The sequence below is a fragment of the Artibeus jamaicensis genome, unplaced genomic scaffold, assembly GCF_021234435.1.
Source record: "Artibeus jamaicensis isolate MK-2021 breed Jamaican fruit bat unplaced genomic scaffold, CSHL_Jam_final contig_447, whole genome shotgun sequence".
Lineage (NCBI taxonomy): Eukaryota > Metazoa > Chordata > Mammalia > Chiroptera > Phyllostomidae > Artibeus > Artibeus jamaicensis.
In genome coordinates, this window is record NW_026521834.1 from 3719631 (window position 1) to 3728643 (window position 9013).

Consider the following 9013-nt stretch of genomic DNA (forward strand, 5'->3'; position numbering starts at 1 on the left):
TAGATGGTAGGTAGAAAATAGACAGGGGAGAGGGCAAGAATAGTATGGGAAATGTAGAAGTTAAAGAACTTGTGACCCATGGACATGAACTGAAGGGGGGGAATGTGGGGGGAGCAGTGTGCAGGGTGGAGAGGAATGAAGGGGGGAAATGGCACAACTGTAATGGCATAATCAATCAAATATATGTATTTTTAAATAGTACGAGGTTTCCACACAGGGTGATGAGTGGGCCCCGGAATGAGGTGGTGGTGATGGTGGAACAACATTATGAATGTACTTAATGCCACTAAGTTGTACACTTTTAAAGTGTTACAATGGTAAGTTGTATGTTTATCTATTTTAGTATAATTTAAAAAGTTATAGAGGACCTCAGAAAGCTTTTTTGTGTCAATTATATTTAACAATATTTGTCATATTAGAAATTAAAAATGAGAATTTAAAAATATGTATACACTAACCCTGGGCAGGTGGCTCAGAGGTTAAAATTGATAAACACATCCTGGGGTGATGAGTAAAAAATATACATGTATACATTAACTTATTCTAAAATAATAATAATTACAGCATTAAAAATAACATTGAAGGATGTTGTTTCTCAAGAAAAAAACAAACAAGAGCCATTTCACATTTTTTGCTTTTACTTTAATGTCTGGCTTATAAAGGACAGCTCGAGTCTCATACTACTGATGTATTTAATCTGTTAATATATGGTGTTTTAGTTGAAGTATATGAAGAAAGTTTGGCATTTTCACTGTAATTGGAAAATAGAAGAGTATTTTAATAGCTTTTTAAGACAATTGTGAATATTCTTTCTCATATAATACTTAGGTAATAACCTGGGCTGGTGTGGCTCAGTGGCTTGAGTAAGAAACATCAATGCGTGGCTGTCTGCGAACCAAAAGGTCGCTGGTTCAACTCCCAATCAGGGCACACGCCTGGGTTGCAGGCCAGGTTCCCAGTTCGGGTGTGCAAGAGGCAGCCACACATTGATGTTTCCCTCCCTCTCTTTCTCCCTCTCTTCCCCTCTCTCTAAAAATAAATAAATTAATTAATTTTTTAATAAGTTTTAGAAAGAGACATGATAGGTACAGAATGAGTAATCAGCTGCAGCAGGCACGCGACCCCACAACAACTCCAGCTGGGACGAGGCAAAAAACGCCAGCGACCCTTTCCCAGTGCCTGGCGTCTCGCATTCCAGAGAGCCTGTACTTCGTCGTTAGCTCTTGTCTCGTATTCAGATTCTTCTCATTTAGGGATATGTATTCTGTCTCTTATTCTCTTGTCCGTCCTTGTCTCTGGCCCAGGGGAGGCCTGGTGCTGTGATGTTGCATAAGCAACTTTGGACTTTTTAATAAATTATGGTAGAATTCCACACAGTTCAAGAGTCTATCCCAAAAGCCATCTGCCACTCTTAGACACTTAGGCAAGAAAGGTACTACTTGTTCTAGGCTGACATGGCCCCTCATTGCCGCCACCGCAGTCCCTCCTCCGGCCTCCCTCCGCGTAAGTGACCAATCAGAGGGGCCTAGAGATGTGCCTCCTGGAGCCCCCGCTGACTCCTTCCAGGCCAGTGCCGCTCAGAGTCGGCACACCGCCTGTTCCCGGCGCACAGCACGCAAAGGAGAAATTGAACGCAAGCGTGAGAAACTGAGAACATTTTATCACAATTTGACTTTGCTCCAACATCAAAGCTCCTGATCATATTCTATTTTCCCAGCAATGCTAACATAATACATTATATTGTTAGTACTAATGTTACTAAAATACACTGTACTTTACAAAAGTATCAGTCCATTGCAGTTGGAAAATTAAAAAGCTGACCGACCATTCACCGGAAGCACTGTTTGGACCCTGCCTCTTCTGCCCCAAGCGCACTTGCAGGGTCTCTGCAGCCTCTGCCTCAGGGGTCTCCCGCTAGGCGGACCCCCCCCCCCCATCGCAATCGAGCATGCTTGGCCTCCTGGTGGCCCCGGGAGCTACGGTTCACAGGGGTGCGGGTGGAGTTTGGACTTGTGGGCTGGGGGCCACTTGTGTGATGCCGGCCCCTCAGAGCACAGAATGGGGGAAGGGAAGAGAATGGGAAGAAGGGGGCAGGCTGAGGGTTAGGGAGCTATGGGTGGCAAGTTCTAAATCCAAACTTGGCCTCACAAGTTGTTATGAAGGTGTACCTGTCAGGTAGAGGGACAGAACACACTTCCACAGTCTGGAACCTGATGCCGAGCTCCTTCCCACTAGACCAGCAGTATTTGGGCTCTGCCTTTTCCTTGCCCTGGGACCCATCCTGAGGTGTCCCTGGGTGCATAGCCGAAGAGCCTCTTGGCCTGCGTGCCCTTGGTCAGTGCACGTAATCATTTTACTGCATACTTCCAAGTGGGCCCTGAGCCAATACGACTGAAAACTGCTAGCTAAGACTTTGTGGGATATCTGATAAGTTGTCCTGTTCCACCATGCCAGTTCCAAAGACAGGGACAAAGGCTGTGTTTTCCTGTGCTTGGCATGGGGTCAGACCTGGAGAAGGCCAAGGTCAATGGTCAGTGTCTTCCACATTCTTCCCCTATCCTGTATAACTCCACAGAGTGGACTTTCTGTGTTCTAGAGGCACCCCCCTCCCCTCCAGTGATGCCCCCTTGTTTCCCCTCACCCTCCATCGCACCTCCCCTCCCCATCCTTAGGTGCTGTAGGAGCCGCTTCCCAGCATGGGCAGCCCCCCGCCTTCCTCCCAGCCCAGCCGTGCCATTCTGGCTGCCCTTCTGGGGGGCACTCCAGCGGGCCAGGCCCGCAGTCCCAGTCAGCGGGCACCTTGGGAACCTCTCCCCACACTGCCCCCTAACCTGGAGACCTTGGCGCAATAACCCCTCTACCCAGGGGTCCCTGCAGAAGTGCTGCAGCCATGGTGGGGTGTCACCGGGAGACTGGACACAGGATAGGGGTCACCATGCAGCAGCCAAGCTCGAGGAAGAGAGTGGGGTACAAAGGGAGTGGGCGGGGGCCATGGTCCTTTCCTTCCACCTGCCCTTCAGGCCCTCGACTAAACCTGGGTGTCTTCTCCGCTCCCTGCCAGGCCCCAGGAGACAGAGAGGGTCCCGTCCAGAGTGGCTCGGACCTCGGCCCTGCAGTCAGAGCTGGCAGACATTTTCTGCAAACCCATGTTCAATACCCAGAAACACTAATTTCGTAAAGGGAAACACCCCACCACGGGTGGGGTGTTTTCTTTGTTTTGTTTTTTAATAGATTCTAGGCCCAAGGAAATGTTTTGGAAAGACTTCCCTTTCTCACCCTAACAAGATGAAGGCAACACCACGCCCACCCCAGCTGTCCACCAGCTGCTCTGCAGCGCAGCTCCCAGCAGCTCACCGAGCACTGGGAACCGAATCTTTCCCTGGAGTGTTGGGAGGGTCAGACGGGAGGTGAGTGCCTCCCACTGGGGTCAGACACAGTCCTCCAAGACGGTTCACTGAGGCCCCAGAGAAGAATCTGCCTGAAGCCTTCAACAGATGGCCTTTTCTTTCACTGGGCCCAGTCAGAGCCACCCAGCACCCCCACCCCCACCCCTGACCTTAGGAGGGAGCTCTCCAAACCCACCCTCCCCACACAATGGGGAAAACACAGGCCGGCCTCCCGACTTTGTTCTGAGAACAAAGATAAGGGAGAACTCAGTTCTGCCCTTCAGCTGTTTGTGCAGGGAACCTCTCACTAGCTCACCCCTCCTAAGTGCAGACCACAGTCCATAGTCCTGGGCCTTTATCGGGACTGCCTCCCTCGTGCTCCTGCAGGTGACAGCGGCGTGAGGCTGCACTGCCCACCTGTCTGACCCCGGTGCCCTGGTCTCTGCCCATTTTCTCCTGCAGGACTAAGGAACGTGGTGGCATTGATTCTTTCCGGCAGAGGAAAGTCTTTGTGTCTTGAGTACCAACCTGAATGGCTCCTCGCCGGGGCAGAAATATGTCTGTCATCACATCGTCCAGGTCGCAGTCACTGGAAAGAGTGCTTTCGGTCATGGCCTTTCAGTTCATTTCATGCCCGACATGGAGGAGGGTGAAGGATGTGATACAGAGCGTGCTGGCACCAGAGCAGTGCCCGGCTGAGGTGCCATGGGGGTACTGTGACTCTCACTGAACAAGAGAATGCGGGGCGGGGGGGTGAAAATGCGAATGGCAGGAGAGGAGCAGGTACTAGGAACGCAGTGCCCCACCTGGGGCACGCCGAGTGTGAGGTGCTGGGATGGTCATCCAAGTGGAGAGCTCCAGCGGGCAGTGTGCCCGTCCCCGCACGCTCCCAGAGGCCTGGAGTGGGCAGGGACGGGCAGGAGTCCAACCTGGACGCTGACAACGGCGACTCTCCCAAACCTCCTTTAAACCTTGGGCTTGGATGGGGCCACTCAAGGACCCTCACAGACCAGAGGAAAGGAGCAGAGATGAGCAGAGGAAGGCGTCCAGGAAATAAGGCTGAGAAGAGCATCCAGAGAGGCTGTGGCAACACCAAGAGAAGGTTTTTTTTAAAAAGCCAGCAGAGGCCTGGCTGGTAGCTCAATGGATTGAGCGCAGGCCTGTGAACCAAAGGGGCACTGGTTCAATTCCCAGTTGTGGTACATGCCTGGGTTGCAGGCCAGGTCCTCAGTGGGGGGTACATAGGAAACCACACACTGATGTTTCTCCCTCTCTCTTTCCCCTTCCCTTTCTCTCTCTCTAAAATAAATAAATAAATAAATAAATAAATAAATAAATAAAATGTTATAGAAAAAAGCAAAAAAGCCAGCAGAGGAGGCCAAGATGGCCACACAGTGAACACAGTACCCACCTCCTTGACCACATCAAAATGACAAGTAAATCATGGAACGACCACCCTGAGAACCTCCTGAAGTCTAGCTGAACAGAAGTTTCATAACAAACAATGTAAAGAAGATGCCACGGTGAGACTGATCGGTGGGACAGAGACACAAAACAGGCTGGTCAGAATTGGGAGGGTCGTCCTGGCTCTGCAGGGTTTTCTGAGGAGCGAAGGGTCTTAGCCCCACACAGCCCGCCCCACCCAAAGCACCAGTGCCAGGAAGAGGAGTCCCTACGACTGGCTGTGAAACTCAGCAGGAACTCAGCCCAGGTGAGACAGATGGCTGCTGCAGACCCAGGCTTCCTCTTAAACGGCCCAAACACAGACGCACTTGCTCACAAACACTCACCGAAAGCTCTAGCAGCTTGAAAAGTGCCAGGGGCACGCTGGAGGAACTGAATTGTCTGGCTTCAGAGTGAGGGCTAGAGGGACAGCTCTCTCTGCGACTAAAGTGCCAGCAGATGCGTTTGTCCCTTTGTTATGCCCCCCAAAACACACAGCCAGCAGGTGCAGGCACCAAATCTGAGTCCCCATCATTCATTCACAGGGCTCTTATGACGCCCTGATGATTGGTTCTCTGAGGCCCCTGCCCCACCCAATCCACGGAATCTCTTTCAGAGGCTGATCCATGCAACTGGCTAGGTGGGGCCTGTGCCATAAACTTCCCTAAAATCTGTCAAAGTGCCACAACACCAAACAAGTAGTGGCTGTCCTCGGAGTGTCCTATACTTCTTGCTAAGTGTCCCCAAACCCAGCACTAACAGCAGCCGGCCCCAGTTCTCAGCATAACCACTCCAAGGCACCTCCAAGCCCAGCGCAGGCATCTGTCAGTGGCAGATCACTTTGTAGGTCCTACCAGGTGGTCCCGAGCCAAGCACAGGCCAGCACCAGAGCTCCTCCCAAGAGGCCCCACCACCAAACACATGGTGGCTGGCTTCAGATTCAGAGCACACCAGCGCCCTGCCCAAGTAGCTCCACAAATGACGCACCCAGAAGTGGGCTCAGCAGGCACCAGGCCCCACAGGGCACCTACTACGTTAGGCCGTTCTGCCCAAACCAGGAAACATAGATCTACCTAGTACGCAGAAACAAACACAGGGAGGCAGCCGATAGGAGACAAAGAAACACATCCCAGATGAAAGCACAGAACAAAACTCCAGAAAAAGAACTAAATAAAATGGAGACAAGCAATCTACCAGACGCAGAATTAAAAACTCTGGTGCTAAAAATGCTCAGTGATTTTAGGGGACAAATAGATGCTCTCAGTGAGAACTTCAACATAGAGATAGGAGACATTAAAAAAGAGATTATGCCGCCCTGGCTGGTGTAGCTCAGTGGATTGGGCGTGGGCCTGTGAAGCAAAGAGTCGCTGGTTCGATTCCCGGTCAGGGTGCATGCCTGGGTTGCAGGCCGGGTCCCCAGTGTGGGACACATGAGAGGCAACCACACATTGATGTTTCTCTCCCACTCTTTCTCCTTCTCCTCTCTCTAAAAATAAACAAATAAAAATTTTTTTAAAAAGAGAGAGATTATGCCTGACTAGTGTGGCTCAGTGGTTGAGCACTGGCCTGTGAACCAAAGAGTTGCTGGTTCAATTCCCAGTCAGGGCACATGCCTGGGTTGTGGGTGAGGTCTCCAGTGTGGGGCACATGAAAGGCAACCACACACTGACATTTCTCTTCCTCTTTGTCTTTCTCCCTTCCCCTCTCTCTAAAAAGAAATAAATAAAATATTTTTAAAATAAAATATCTTATTAAAATTAATTTTTAAAAGAGATAGAAAACATAAAAAAGAACCAGTCAGAGACAAAGCATACAATAACTGAAATGAAGACTACATTAGATGGAATCAACAACGTATTAGATAAAGCAGAGAACTGAAACAGTGATTTAGAAGACAAAATGGCAGAAAACACCCAATCAGAACAGCAAAAACAAAAAGGAATTTAAAATTAGTTAGGCCCTGGCTGGGTGGCTCAGTTGGTTAGAGCATCATCTCATACACTGAAAGGCAGTGAATTCAACTCTCAGTCAGGGCACTACTAGGTTGTGGGTTCAATCCCTGATCGGCGCATGGATGGGAGGCAACCAATGTTTCTCTCTCACATCGATGTTTCTCTCTCTTTCTCTCCCTTCCCCTCTCTATAAAATCAATAAACATATCATCGGGTGAAATTTTTTTTTTTAATTAGGATAGTTTGCCCTGGCTGGTGTAGCTCAGTGGATTGAGCGCGGGCCTGCAAACGAAACAATCACCGTTCGATTCCCAGTCAGGGCACATGCCTGGGTTGCAGGCCGGTTCCCAGCAGGGGACTCACAAGAGGCAACCATGCATTGATATTTCTCTCCCTTTCTCCTTCCCTTCCCCACTCAAGATAAATAAAATCTTAAAAAAAAAAAAAAAACAGCCAGAGGACAGACCTTCTAGAAGAAAGTGGTCGATAAAGTCAAACGACTAAGGAATTGCCAGACCAGACCTGCGCACACCCACTGGGCACAGCTGCGGGAGGAGGAAAGGCAAGTTTGGCGGCCGTGTGTCGGGGGCGGGTGGAGGAGAAGGGGCACTGCTGGAGCGGAGTGAGGGAGATGACCATGTGGACACAGATCCCAGAGCATTTTGTGGGGTGAGGGAGGGGCTGGGTGGGACGGAACCTGAGCATTCTTATCTGGCGAAAGGAAGAATCAACAGAGGGGGTGGAGGGAAGTAACCGGGGAAGCGGGTGGAGGCCGGTGCAAAGCACTGAGGTGGGGGGAGTGGAGGAGCCAGAGCACAAGCAGTGGGGGGCCAGGCCCACTTCTGCCCAGTGGAACTTGGGACAGGAAGCCTGAGAAGCTATTTTCCTCTGTGATGTAGGAGGCGGGCCACCTGCTGGGGGTAGAGCAGGAGGTGTTGGAAGGAGCCGAGGACAGGTCAGGGAGAGTCAGTGAGGGATGGAGGCTGGAAGTGACTGGAGTGTTCCTGGGCGGAGTGGCCAACAGCAGACCATGTGTCAGCTCTGGGCTGGTTTGGGAAGCAAGGAAGAGCCCGCGCAAAGGAGGTGGGTGACCGTAAGAAAAGGCAGGAGGTTGTAGTTTGTGTTGGGAGCACAAATGAAAGGTGGAAGGATTAAAGGGTAAGGAGGGTCAAACACTGGATTGTGACACTTGAGCGGCAGAGGCGCTCCTGGGGACAGTGGGTGTCCGTGGGAGTGTGCCGTTTTAGTATGTGGCAGGGAATGCCCTCCGTCTGAATGAGGAAGAACAAAGCCAGGGCATCAGATGCTCCTCACCCACACGGTAGGAAAAGGCACCGGGGTAATGGCAGGTGGGGACCAAAGACAGGCAGCTGCCCAAGTCCTCGATGAAGGAAGTAGGAGATCAAGGGAAGAAAAGGGCGGACCTGAGTGGCAAGAAACTCAGAGGAAGCACATTTATTCGGAGGTGGAAAGAAATGTCTGAACATGGCAATGAGCATAAAAGTAGTGCTGGCCCCTCCCCCAGACCTGTATGATGGGGTCTTGGGTGAGCGGAGACCCTAGGCTCATCTGAGGAAGGGCGAGAAAGAACACTCCCCAGTCGAAGAGGATTTTGTCCTCTGAAACCTCCCTTGCAGGTCAGCGCTGGGACAGAGTGGGGACAAAAGCACAGGCAGTGCTGAATGACAGCCCTGAAGGTCTGTCGTGGGGCGAAGAGAGTGTCGGCCTGTCGGTGGGGGTGAAAGATGGCAGAGACAAAAATGCTGGGAGCCCAATCCGCCTCAAGGGGTTAAGGCCTGTTTCTGCATCCTGGGCTGAGGGGACTGGTACCATTAGTAGCCAGGTATCACTTGCTGCCTGAGAGAACCAGGAAAACCCAAGCAAAAGGCTGGTTTGTGTCCCAGGGGTCTGTGTTGTCCCCCCCCCACCACCACGCTTTCTCCATGAGAAAACCTGGTCTTGTCCTGAGCTATTTGGAACTCTGTATTCTCGAGAAAGAAGGGTTAGAAGAGGGATCGTCCCTGTGACAGAAAAGACTGGTTAGGTCAGGGGGGAAACCAGGCTGGGGGTTGGGGGCGTGGATGGACACTGGCAGGGGCCCCTAGTCCTGAGCTCTCCTGGGACAAAGGTCCTCACCCCACTCTCTCCCCTAGAGGGAGCTCACCTTATTCGCTAACCTTGAATTCCTGCAGTCTTATCTGTAATCCTTAGGCCCTTTGATATTTACTTCCA